Source organism: Hyposmocoma kahamanoa, unplaced genomic scaffold (assembly GCF_003589595.1).
Source record: "Hyposmocoma kahamanoa isolate Upper Pololo Valley unplaced genomic scaffold, ASM358959v1 91, whole genome shotgun sequence".
NCBI classification, from domain to species: Eukaryota; Metazoa; Arthropoda; class Insecta; order Lepidoptera; family Cosmopterigidae; genus Hyposmocoma; species Hyposmocoma kahamanoa.
Window position 1 is genome coordinate 3,797,578 of NW_020654684.1, and position 14,672 is coordinate 3,812,249.

Consider the following 14,672-nt stretch of genomic DNA (forward strand, 5'->3'; position numbering starts at 1 on the left):
AGTGGAAATAACTAAGCAAACAATCGTAAACTCACGTTTCAGAGCAGACTCGAGCGCATCTCCGGACGTTAGGGCTGTAACAAAATTAAATTAAATTTAGTATTATTGATTTGCATTTTTGTTTAATAGCTCCACAAGTTTAAAAGAGCGCATTGTTATGTTTGCTTGTGAAATAATCTACTTAAATTTATGCAGTAGAATTCAAAATTAAACACGATCGTAATTTCAAGCAAAATAGAAATTGTAAGGATAAATCTTTCCACAATTCAATTATATTAGCATTGTAATTTCACAAATTGCAGAATATTGTTATGATGATATTGATCAATATGCCAACAAGCCATTGACCGGAAAGTCGGAAATTATCAGAGTAGAATTGGAGTCGTAACCCGCGGCTTTCTCCGGTCGTCGGTCGCCGCCATTCACGACATCGGATATTTGCCACCGCGATACCGATATTGTGCGATATGGTTTCCAATACTACCGTTTCCCTATCGAATTGAAATCGAAGTCTTAGTCCTATAAAAACTAGTTTGCATGTGCAACACGAGACGTGTCGAGGAACTGGAATGAAATTGTCAAACGCGTCATTCATGGCGTTGGAATTTTCACTTTATTTCGTACAAAGCTAGGAGGCAAAGGAAGTAGGAAAAAATTGGCTCTACAGTTGCTGTCGATTTTGATAATTTGTATACTCTTTGGAAACCATATCAATTAGTATTTGTTAACTTTGTTAATGAGTAGAAGTAGGAATATAAATTTTATTAATTCATGGGAAAGCTAATAAGTAACACATCGACTATGATTTGCATATTTATTTTACATTGAGGCCGATCGCTTTGAGTGTAGGCGACGAATGCCGTGGCACCCGCGCGGAGCAGCGGACACCTTCTCCGCCGTCGCGGTCATCACTTTGCTCATCCTCATCCTATAAAGCGAAAGTTACGCATTGACCTTCACCTTGTGAAAGACGAAAATTTCAAAGTAATTTGATGTTGGTAAGAATTCTTGCAATTAAGTCTGTCGAGTAAAGCTACTTAGAAAACATAATGTACGCAAGTTGAAAATTGAAAAGTACTTGTATATTGCAAATTACAACTACGACACTAGTAGTTGTAATTTGCAATATACAATAACGACGGTAAATGTAATGAAATTGATTTTCAAAAACCAGATCAAGAGAGCGCAATGGGATTAACATAATATCAACGGATCCTGCCACAACAGAAGACGACTGCGGGCAATTGACAGATGTTTGGTCGCAGATGATCAGACGCGAGGAGAAGTATATAGATATCACGGAGAGGAGAGCGAAGTGTCACAGCGCTTTGTCGACTTCGCAAATTAACGCGGCAATACTTACTGCTACCTCTAATTCAATAGTACCAAACAGTTTTTTATGAATAGCAACATAGTGGAAAACAGAAAGTGACTTATATAGTTCAGGTTCACAAGCGAAAGTTCATAAAATATTTCAATGGCCTAATTCCATCAATAAGAAAACAATTGAAGCAATAGATAAAAGATATATATAGAGAATAGATGAAAAAAAACTGAAACATTTCCACAAACCAAGAGAAATTTCTAAATGTTAAGAAGATACATCAAGAGACATCAAGCTATTCGGCAATGGCAGCACTGCATCGCAGAGAGCAATGTAAACACGCTGTGTAGGTGTCGATCGCCTTGACCGTGACGGTGGCGCAGCAGCGCAAGCGCGGTTCGTGCGCTCCACGAGAGTGAAACTGAACCGATAACAGCCGCGCAGAGTAGTAAACACAAATGTGGACTTGATGCGGATCGAGCGAGTCTAGTCCGTGGGTTTATGAGTATATATGAGATGACATGCTTGTGCATATGGAGGCAGATTCACATTTTGATAATTTGTTGTTAGAGCAGCTCGCTCAAAAAAGTCTTCAAGAGGTCGGTCACCACTAGCATGGTGAAAACGTTAATAATACCATAACTTTAGGACTTTTCCGTCTAACTACAAAAATGCTTAACGAGTTACGTCGTAGGCGTGAACTAAGTGAACCGGCATCACCGCATTTCTATCTTGATTACAGCTATGTTAAAAGCTAGAGTTCATTAAGAAAACCTCGAACCTGTTCTTATTTCCGTATTTTACTTTCCGTTTCGTTTTGTTGAAAATACACTTCAGAGTAGTAAATGTAACGGCTGCTAGGTTAGTCTCTTGACCCCGAGAGACTATGACTATAGACTTATGGATTAATAGTTGCTAAGCTAATCTAACTTTTGTGCTCCTATTAGTATCTACAGGCAACTTCTAATCTTCATGTCTTAATTTAATAGTTCACCTTTTTAATGGTACATTCATCTTCTTAAGATCATGTTCATTTAGTACATTGAAACCAAATAACAAGTATCGCGACCCCTTCTAGGACGAGAAAAAACCAGCTTCTTCTCTGGTGTATTCCATAAAGATTCTGTTGGAATTTTTCTTTAATAATAAGCACGAAAAATGTCTGTGATTGTCACATATTCTTTAAATGAAATTTCTGAATTAATATTCTACTTAAACAAACTCGTCGTCGAGATTGTTAAGATATGACAGTCTTATATATATACATATATGTTTAGGAGCCAAGGCTAAATTTGGGATGTAACTAAAATGAAGTGTAAGTAAATTCAGGGCTTCCCCATTGCACTCCATCGCTTACATAAACACGGCAAAGGTTGAAAAAGAGACAAATAATCAAAGCTGAAGAAACTACTAGTTACATAACAAGACGTGGCAACAAAAAGCATCAAAATAAGTTTTTAACGAAAACACGTGCAATTTCGAAAGGACTAGCTGTCAGTCCATCCATTTGTCACTCATAAATGAATTATTCATATAAACACTACATCGACCAGACGTACGAGATGTAAATCTCCGTCTCGTTTCTACCATCGCACCTCCCGCCAAAGCAGTAGAGTCCATCCCCACATCTTAGATGCCTGGCATTGTAAGACCACGCGGGCATCTCGTTCGTTTCTTCCTCGAACCTGCAAGGTGTGGAATGATCTTCCTCCTGAAGTGTTCCCTTTGCGCTATGACATGGGGTTCTTCAAAAAGCGCTGGCTGGCAACGCATAGGCAGCTCATCTGATGTTGCAATTGTCCATGAGCGGCTCCCATCAAGTGGCGTGTCGGCTCGTTTGCCTCCTTCTTTACGTAAATAAATAATAATAATATTATGCATGTTCACATATAGTCGCTCACCTGAGTACTGAAACGTGCGAACTTACATTGTTTACTAATCACCGTTAAGCCTACCTTAAAAGTATACTATTATAATATAATAAATTAAGGTTCCTTGTTTATTAGGACAACCATGACGACAACAAAGTTGAAACAGCGACACGGAGAGTGATCGAGTTCTCTCAATCTCCTCAATTAAAGGTCGCTACGGCACGCAAATGTGCAACAATGAATTTTGGGATGATAAAGAAGTATGATCGTCTGTATTAGTTCCTACATTACTAATCATCATCATCATCACAACTGACTGACTGACTTCATGGGTGTAGGACTCCCGTAGTTTGTGTCATCCACTGTGTACCAATCACGTTGCAGAACGTCTCATGTTAGTCTATCATTCCTTACTCCACCTGTCATTACCACAATCACAGTTGCATTTCAGCTCCGTTATCCGATCTCCTACAACCTGGACCTTAGTTCGTCTACAGATATTGATAGAACTAAATCGAAAATAAAATTTCCTATAAATTTAATTTCCTAAAAAAATTGCCCCTTGTATCTATTGTCATTCTATGAAATGGAGCAGGTAGTGGACGATCGAGTTGTCGTTTATATTGTTTAATTCGTTGCTCGTTGGGACTAATTAGATTGAGAAAGATTCAATATGGGGAAGGGAAACAATAAAGTAAAATGTTAGCTTTTTTTTACGTGCATTTTATTAGTATTATGTACATAGCTTTTTGTAAAACGTATGTTCATACAAGATCTACATTAAGTTAGTGTATGAAATACATATAATAGTTTTTTACACCTACTTTGTAAGCAAAATTAGTACCTAGCTCAAAAAAAACGCATTGACAATAACGAGAACGTGTCTAAAATGTGAAACAATATTGCGCGCCAAGGTTACTCTCAGGGCAATCATAGCCTACATAAATCAATTAAGAACTTCTTAATTATCTAACTCGTTAAACCACTTTGATTGTATTGTCTCAGAACTTTAGAACTCAGATGGTCACTTCACTTCACTTTTATTTTTATGGCTCTATCATTATGGGAAATGATGATTTTACCAATGTCACGGTTGAAAGAAAAAAAACGAAACAAAAAAAAAATTTCGCTAAGCTATGGTCAATAAACGTGAACCAGCGAGAAGTGGACGGAAGTCTTGTCAAACACCCGCGAATATACAGTACTGTTACAAAAGGTTCTTGGTAAAATAAAGCTCGCATAGATGAGAATTAGAAACATAAGACTTCTCAGATATTCCTTTGTGTCTTGTAATTTAAATTATTTTCTTTGTGTTGTTTACTTAGTAAACGTTATATTATTGTGATTAGGTTTGGGCAAGTCTCAGTCTGTGAGTGCCGCAACGGAAAGTGCAAATCGTAGTGAAAGCGAAAGTTTGATAACTTTGATTTTGTTGCTGGCGTTTATTTGATATATCAATTTAAGAAAATTCGCCTAACTTTGTTTTCTAGATAATAAGAACCCACAAAAAATTGTTATACGAACTAACGTAGTTTGCTTTGATAGTTTTCGTAGATGCCCCCTAGGAGGGTATTATCATTGCCTTACGACTTGACAAATCCACGATTTAATATCGATACGTTTACCAGTCAACGGTCTCGTAACGAGAAGTCTATAATAGTAACGAACAAATAGACTATGATCTAGCCGCCAACACCGGCGTGACAACGAATCGGCGAGCGGCTGGCGATGGCTGCCGTGTTCGTGTTACGCGGCGATTAGTTCACGAGATTACTTTAATTGGTCATTACGTGCGATTAACAGGTGCCGCGCTAGGGTTGCCTAATCGCAATTTAGTAAGACAAATCTCAAAGGACGAAAAAGATCTACTAAAATTAAAAGTTTAACAGATGAATACAAATTAAAAAAATGTTTGTAGTGTTTACGAATTTATAACATTTATACTTTTTCTTCGTGTGCTTTATAGTCCATGTTAAATTGTTTTAACTCCCAAAATGACAGATGTGCTCATTTTGAGCACAGCTTTATTGCACAGGGAGGAAACTTAATAGCTGATTACCCTAACCCACTCCAAACGAAACGATCCGACATAGTAATAACTGTACCAAATATAGCGGACTGGTAATTAGTGTAGTACTAGTTAGAGCGGGTCGTCTCCGTTCCGCCAACGTCTCGTCGCCGCGCCGTCCACAGGCGCGCGCCCAGTTACAGCCTAACGCCCCACTGATCAGCGTTTCATTATTTATATAAAGCGAACTGGCGACGGTGCCGATAATGCTCATAAGCATGTGTTTGTGTGACTTATTCGTACACCCCTGTTCCAGCGTTAATCATTCAAACAAATGTCTTGTGGATAAAGGTTTTGATGTCGACAGTCCGCGAGTGCTGTTGTTAACGGCCCGTCTAGCAAAACAGTACTTATACCTTTTATGATGAATTAGCTATCAATTGTCGAAGGAGCCTGGGGTCCGTGGTCATATTCCTCTCTATTATTTTTTGAAAACTAGGTATTGCTAAATAGCGTGAAAGCCGGTTTCAAATGATCCTGTGTGTAACAGCGGTCCGCTAGTCACGGTGCCAGCTGCCTTCGTTGATCGCAAGACGATGCTATAGTAGAGGCCAATTCAAATTCCACGCTGAGCGACTCGACCGACACAAAATTATCGAGGTTCTTGCATTTTGAGGTTTCAACTACCATAGTTTCCTTTTCTTGGCACACTTACTCGTAAAAACACAAATCTTGATTTCGACACTTAATATACACTACTTATTTTCTTATTCTGAAATTTCACTATCATTCGTTTACTTCATTATGTTTTACTCCTACCTTTGTTAGTTACTGAAAATTGCAAATAAAGTAATTGGTTATCATATTACGGTTTTTAATTTTAATCAAATATCGTGTATTGTGTTTCATAATCCCTTTAAACCTCTTGTTTCCTCTTGTCCCGTTCGGTACTTAATTGTAAAATTTTAGCAACTGATAAACTTAATTCAACGCATGAGCTGCACAAGATCAGCCACCATTTCAACAGGCAATTTTGTAATAAAATTCGACACGGCTTTCCACGTCGATTCAATCAATACCTATTAGCCGAATTTCGAAACATCAATCAAATCGATTCTCTCAATACGACGCGTGTGGGTGTTTTGTCGATTAACAATGAAAATATTGCTTTATTAGCCATTCTTGATCGCAGTTTGATTTGGCTATTTAATGACTGCAGCTTACGTTACGTTGCCAAAGAAGCAAATAGACATCGTTCTATGGAATCCACAGGGAGAAACAGGGAGAAAAAAAGAACTACACTTTTTAAAGAATTTTTGTGTGAAAAAAACAATTTAAACCTAAGTATGATCACAGATTACTTTAATAGTAATCGTCCTAATCGTAATAATCCCCGATTGCCTCACGCTAAACCTGGTCTTCACGTTTACGCTACTCCTACCTGGGCTTTGTGCCTCACCTTCACCAAGGGAGCTTGGAGCGGCAGGAGTAACTAAAGCCGACGCTCATGATGAAGTAGAACTCCACCTCCGAGTACAAAGAGATATAATCCACTACTGCACTATCACCGCCATCTCGTCATCATTCCTCCCTGCCCTCTGGTTCTTACAACCTCGCTGCTCTTCGGTTCTGTACCTCTGTCCTCAGTCACCAAGAGTCTCTCCGTACTCCGAACTCCGTATCTCCATCTTCTCCTATCTTCATCTTCTCACTTACATTGCTCACTTTACCACATCTTAACACTCTCAGTTTCTTTCCACCCCGACCTTCTAGCTCTCCACCTCCACAACGTCTGTCAAATATTGTTATGAGATTCGGAGCTCTAGTTATCATTGAACTTATTACATGCCTCGGTGGCCAAACGGTTGTCATTCGATTCCCGGGCCGGGAGAAATATTTGTTTCTACATTTATTTCGCTAGTGAGTTTGGGTGTAATTTGTGGTTGTCTATGTGTGTGGCCATGGCACTCGCAACACAGGGTTTCCCTAGTGCGGGGCTATGTTGAGTGTGTGCGTTATTATTATTACATACTTATAACCTGACTATGGGGAAGGGACGTTTCAAGAAAAGATCTACGCCATGAGTATATATGTTACTGGTGACATAATAAAATGTGGTCTCGTAAATAGTGTTTTGAAGAAGTAGCTCCATGCGCTCGTTACCGAACGAAATGCGAATGACTATTTCCTGTCCCTAGTATAATACAATCATAAATCACAAGTCGTGTCGATATCAGAACAAGCGTCTCGTTGTTTTAACTCGCATAACATTTTGTACATAGGCTTATGTACTCCACATTCGGTCATGGTAAGTCGTATTCCCACCAGTGGGGTATTGTTCAGGCGATTTATTATGTCGAGCGGACGCCGTGCGCGATCGGGTCATCAACAGCTGCCCCAAACAGAATCAAACAATTTCTGAACATTTTGCTCTCGTTCAACTTTACATTGATTGTACAGTATTTTCGATAATCTGTTCTCTTATCTCATTGTTTTAATCACCCTTTTGCTTCTTCAGGGAAATTGTGTATGGTTCGTAAATGGTTTTCCTATAAGTGTCGTGTCAATATCACGCATGTCTGAGGACGCCCTATCATCATTAGACATGAAGAATTCACAGGAAGGTCTCTATTGAGGGCTCATTCCACCCATTAGTTCGGCTCTGGTTTTTCATTTTATTTTTGTCAAGAAAGAGTTATGAGTATAAAGAGTATTATTGAATCCGTAGTACGACTTCCGACAAATACACAACTGGCATGTGTACGGCAGTTTTAAAAGTGGGTTACTTACCTAATACGCGATTCTTTTTACCGGAAATCTCTTTCCCAATCGCGAGCAATTCAACTAATTGCCAACCACTTACAATTTCTTAAGATTTTGTCGAATTGACATCATTTGATAGTAATCAATTAGTGGCAGCATAGTCACTTTCAACTAGATATATAACAGTTCACGAGACGTCACTTATTTTACGTCAAGACGTTAGCTATGTAGATTAAACACTGGTGTTGTAAGAGAAGCAAACTTTACCTTGAGACTTCCAAGGCGCAAGCCAATCAAAGGTGATGCAGCGTTATCGCGGACTACGTCACTCGCTTATCACTGTAATCTGTGCGGAGAAAATATCCCATCAAAAATATACATGTGCAAAATGGGCAAGTTCGGTGTAACGAACAAGTGAGGCTTCGCTGATAATTTTAGAGTTTAAATGAGTCCCAAGTTTCTTTAAATTTCTTAACAACAATAACAATATACTGGGGATTATAAGATTAGTGCCCATTTCTGTAAAATGTTATTTTAATATATTGGCATAATTCCTCCACAGTTTGTATGAGAGCTTAAACAATAGCTTATAATCGTAATTAACGTTAAGACCTAGTCGTCGACGAAACTTATTTGTCAGTTTAAAAGTGCCAATGTGGAATTGAGCAAACCAAAAACGCTTGGCCACTTTGAAACTTAATAACTGAAACTTTACAACTTAAATTTCATACCTTAAACCCCCAACATAACCCACCAGTGATAATGTTCAAAAGTATACATACCAACCCTTGTCAGGTAAGTTAATAAGATCCGATAACCCGGTTGAAAGCCCTGTATAACAAAAAACTTTTCTCTACGTTCCTTATTTGCACAGTACGCCTGAAATTGTTGCTGGTTATCTGGCATACGTTGGTTTGGTTTTCTTACAAGTTATGCTATAACGCAGTAAAGAGTAAAATTACGTATAAGTTTACTGAAAAACAAAAATTCAAAATAGTTTTACCGAGGCATCCAATTTAATGTTTACATGAAAAACATGTGTTTTTGTGTAAACATGAGTAAATTTACTATCTGATAAGTAGTTTTTAATATTTAACTATCTATATAACTTCTATTTCGCTATTAATTTAGAGTCATACTCGAGTCAGCTGATCTTCTTATGGTTGGTCGGCGTCGCCGTCGGCGAGGCAAAAGTCGGCGAGTTACGAATTTAATCCAGCAAAATACAAACAAAATACCTTTTCCAAAGTAATAGTCCAATAATTATATATCGTACCTCACCTCGAATTTTCCAGCAGCCCTCAAATATAATATTGGAGACGATGAATATCTTAGAATTATAGATTTGGATTGTCTAACTAACCTAACCAATCACTAACCACGTTCACAACCGGACGGAACGATGCGTTTGTTTCGCGGCTCGCGCGTACGGTGCGACACAGTGCGCTCGCTATGCACGGTGCACGGTGCACGCTGCACGCTGCAATGCGTGGTCAGAGTGCGCTACGCGGCACTGTATTACTGAAGGAAACGAGAGCGGATACATTGCACGGCGGTTCGGCGGTGTGACCAACTTAGGAGGAAAAATGCGTCAATGCGTTGAGATTTGCTGATATTAGCAAAGTAATAGCAAATATTTCAGGTTAATGAAAAAAGTTTAAGTACTTTAAACGACGTCGAGTCTTTGAATGATAAAGTAAATTACATGTGGAACGCGTTTTACAACTCTAACATACTCTACACAGTGGAAAACTGCAGCATCAACAAAATGCGCCAGCAGTTGGCCACCCCAGCCTCCCGACGGCGGGCGAGTGCCATGTGTTCTTGGCCGGCAGCATGTCACATCGCGCCAGAGGAAGGTCAAGTTCAGCAGGTGGCTACAAAGCTCGCGGCCCGTGGCTGCAGTGGCCTCGCGGCTTCGCGGTGCTTCAAAGCGCTGCCACAGCTCGGCATTGGAATTATGCAGATTACTGCAACGCTCCAAACCGGCACCGATATCGGTGATCGAAAAAAGGAAAACGTTTAAACTTGCTTTCAACGTGAAACTATGCCAATGTCACAACAATCTGACACGTAATTTCCCACGATCTGCCGTTTTACTACATTGTGAACCTTCAATATTAATTTATAATGTGAATGTTTAATCGAATTTCCGTAATCTTGTACGAGTACGCAATAATTTTAAAAAAAACAAAATAAACTCTTAATCCTTGGTCCCCTTCAACATTAACTCTACACAGCATCCGCACCACGTGAATCAATCTAGCTTATCGACCTCTCACTCACTCCCACCCCTTTCTCTACGCGAATGAAAGAGATAGCAGGCGCCCGCAAAGCGCAGGTCCTCCCCTAAACTTAGAGCAGACGAGAATTATTCTTCACTTTGAACAATCAATATTACGCCTAATGGAAGGACGTATAAAAAAACTACAAATAGTACCGCAAATTTTATTGGAGGGTAAATTCTCAATGAGAAGGGTTGAGGCAGATATATCACACGTAATGGATAATGAGTTAGTTGTCACATAAAAAGCAGCATCGCGCGCGTTTAACTTTTATGTAGTCCCATAAATTTGGGTGTAATAATAAGAAGTTGTCGTAATGTTGTACTGGACCACCGGCGGCAGTTCGAATTACAAAGGACTCGTCATTCGTTCTACCCTTACTTAAAATAAAATAAAATCTGGTACGCCCTTTAATTTTCAATGATAAATATTTGTTTATTCAATATAATACCACCCTCATCGATGCTAAATTTAAAGTGGAATTGATCCATAATCGTCTTGAGAGGAATGGAGCATGTTCCCACGACAGACGATGTAAGCTTGTAATATTTTGTCGAATGTAAAGTTTTAAGTGGGGTCTGGGAAGCGTTCTCTATCACCAAACGATAGGTTGCCGTTGGCTTTTTTATAGCTGTAAAATATATCTACAGCTAACTGTATTAGTATCAATTGTATTTCACAAAATATATCAAAAGGATTAATTTTGCTATTTACAGTTCTAAACTTATCTAAATGTGACCTTAAAATTAGAACTCTCCAAATCATTGCGCTGAATCAACTGGCTATCGCTTGTTCCTTATTTATGATTGAATTAATCTGACAGGTTCTTGTAGGTTTTACAATTTATAAAACATTTGACGTGATATATGGTTCTCATTCAACGACTATTTTAACCGTTCCCATGGAATTTTATGGCCACGAACATAACTATTTTAATGCATAACACAGCCACACATCACATGATATACAGCTTCTAGAAGGACCATTTTCGATGTGGCAATTAGAGCAGGCGATACTCACGAGCAATAACAGTCGACACGGTCGTTAAGGGCTATCACGCATATATCCTTATATCACTGTATTTTCGATGTTTTTTTACGATACGATAAGTCACAACGATTGTCGTTGTAATAAAAAAGTTTACTCCTAAAAAACATTGCTTGAGATAATTTTTGTACGTATCTCATCATTGATTCATGGAGTTTTTAAAGACTTACTGTTATATACGTATAATCCTCGTTTTCATTGGTTTTTTGAATTTCGAGTCTAAGTATACTTATTACTTCATAAGTATAAAATATTTTAATGCTCTAATTTCTAGATTACTTGCTAGAGCCCAATGTAAAATCAATTTTGTGCATGCACATAGAATAAAAGCAAACTGGCCCACCCAAAACTATATATAATTGTGCATAGAAGGATCATACACTGGGAAGTCGCATGAACGTACAAAGTTTTTCAACAAGAACTTTGTTTTGTACACCAAAATAAGACAATAAATTTAGATGTCGATGATTTAAATTTTTATAGTATTAAAAAAGTAAGATTTGGCAATTATGAATGAAAAATGAAATCTGATAAATGTCCACCACGACCACAGTTACAGATGTCGATTCTTTCTTCAAAGTATTTAATCACTTTTTGACAAAATGGTGGGTCTATTTCGTTAATAACTTCACGAACTTTGAGTTTTAAGGCTGCAATCGAAAATTTCGTTTTTTTTTTTTTTAAATTCATTGTTTCGGTGGCTGTGTGACTTGTGCCGTTGGCATTGGGCCGTTTTTTTTTTCGAAAATTCGCTGAAAATCCGGTTACGGTCAATGGATTTACGCTATTATTGATGATATGGATATCACTAACACGTGGGTTCAACAAGACTGTGCCACACAAGTCACACAGCCACCGAAACAATTAATTTATCGCAAATGAAATTTCTCGATCGCATAATTTCACGAAATTCAGCCGTTAAGTAGCCCGCTCGATCATGTGATTTAAGACCGCTGGATTATTTTTTATGGGGTCATGTTAAAGACAGAGTCTATGCGGAGTCAATCGAATCGATTGCAGCCTTAAAGCTCAAAGTTCGTGAGTTATTAGCGAAATAGAACCACCATTTTGTCAAAAAGTGATTAAATACTTTGATGAAAGAATCGAGTGGACATTTATCAGATATCATTTTTCATTCATAATTGCCAAACCTTACTTTTTAATATTATAAAAATTTAAATCATCGACATCTAAATTTATAGTCTTATTTTGATTTACAAAACATAGGTCTTGTTGAAAAACCCTTTATAAAGAAATGAGTGAACGAGTAGTTTAAAGAAATTTGACACGCCTTTTGATACACCCACTTTTAACAATGTTGAAAAACAAGAAACAGTTGAATGACAGATTTCAAACCATAGGTACAAGTAGGTATGCACATACAATTGGCTTAAACACCGCGAAGTGTACACAATATTCACAATTTATTGTTGTAAACAGTAAATATTCCAAGTTGAGTCATACAAGTAAAGTTACTAAATGAGGAATTGAGCATTCAGGACAAAATAAAAGAAATAAATATGACTGCAGTCGAAACTAATTGAGAAATTAATATTAATTGATACAATTTGCATCGCATAAAGTCAGGTATCGACATGAAGTAACGTGCGCTGACGAAACACGTCAAGTCCTCAGATTTACAAGAGCAATTTCCACAACATTATTGACTATTTGACATGCTAAGTTACGAGGATACATTCAAAATTAACCCGAACTCGATCGAGAGTGGCAAGAAAACCACAAGAATAGTATTATTGCCCATAAGGATGAGATTTATACTGGATAGTGAGTGATATAAAATAGAACTGACACAGTAATCCCAACAGAGAATCCAAAGAGAACAGCGAAGGAGTGGACGTAAGTGAAGCATTGATTGAGGCAAGTATGCGCGTGTCTCACATAGCTCGATCTAAACTTAGCACCCCCAAGTGCGCCCGCGCACCGTTCATGTGCGACTTAACGACATTGTTCTTGTTATTTTGAAGAGGAGTTAAACAAATACTGTAGAAGGTGAATCGTTAGAAAAAAAATTGTATTTGAAATATCATGAAATAAAGATGTAGAGGATAACAAAAATGATGATGTTACGATACATACATAGGCAATATTTTTAAAGTTTCAATTTTGAAGATTGCGATGTAAGCAGACTCCCTTTTGTACCTACCATTGTATTATAAATACATAGGTAAGAATAACGCATTGTAATAGTAGCGTACAATATCATATCGTAGCTCCCTATGGGCCCGTAAAATGTACAGGTAAACACAATTCCGTCTAGACGTGCGTGAACACGGTCGTATAACGCAGCACCGCGCCTGCCGGCGACGCCGCGCCCGCGCCCGCGCCTGCGCTTGGCCACCGGCAATTGCTGACTTGCCATATTTTATGAAGTCAAGCCAACAGTGGCAATACTTTTGAAAGCATGTACACACTAAAATTAATGTAATAGCAATTTTATTTTTGAATTTTAATGTCGGTCGTTATCTAACGACCAGAAAATAAATAGTATGACTAACAATTATACGAGAGCACATTCTTGTAGACCATGGCGTTCTGGGAGGATCACAACACAGACAAAAAAGTTGAAACAGCGGAGCCGAATCACGCTGCTCGGACTTTACTACCAGGTTTTTGTCATCATTCACCAAAGCGAAATTGTCGTATTAATTCAACATAATATTTTGCATTCCTTCCCGTTCTCTGTAAAACTAGGCATCGCCAGAAATACTTGAAATGTACTTACTTACTAAGAAGGGAATAGGCAACTTCGCCAAGCGAGCAAATCGTTTGAAGCTACTTTGATCTCATTCACTGTCAGGATGTCTCACACCATGCGTTTCAAAATCGTCCCTATAATCACTAACTTAAAAGTTAAACTCATGTACATTGGTTGAAGCAAACATTAGACGCGCGGAGTGATGTGGTTAAAAACATCAGCTTATTTGGAATACGCTATTTTGAGATTTTAAACCTGAACGGTCGAAGTTGGTTTTCCGACAACGTGTTTATAATTTCTCGGAACGTTTTCTTGCATAACGTTATGAACTGCGGTTACTTACAACAAGTTTTTACAGTTCAAAGCGGCTCCAACATACTTTTTTTGAATACGGAACAGTCAGGAATCGCGGATGGACACCACCCAACACCTAAACGTCATCGTAACGTGTTGTAAAAGTAAAATTGTGTATTCAATCGCGACACAAACCCTGACGATGGCACACGAATTTCCTTGACTACAAAGAAAAATGTATGTTTATGTAGAATATGCAGTAGTGTCGACAAATGAGCAGAACGCTTGTTGAATCGGCGTCGCACTTTACGGAGCCGACGGAATCCGGAAGTGGAAAGTTCAAAAATCTTAATATTGGTAGGGT

At 38.3% G+C, this 14,672-nt stretch overlaps 1 protein-coding gene across 1 annotated transcript in view; it reads right to left on the bottom strand.

The window, feature by feature from the left end:
• LOC113236305 overlaps positions 1-14,672 on the bottom strand; it is a 56,094-nt gene that overhangs the window by 21,419 nt on the left and 20,003 nt on the right. The window contains exon 2 of the mRNA XM_026472316.1: positions 36-74. The gene's annotated coding sequence lies outside the window, so the exon portion shown is untranslated. The remainder of the gene's footprint in view (positions 1-35; positions 75-14,672) is intronic.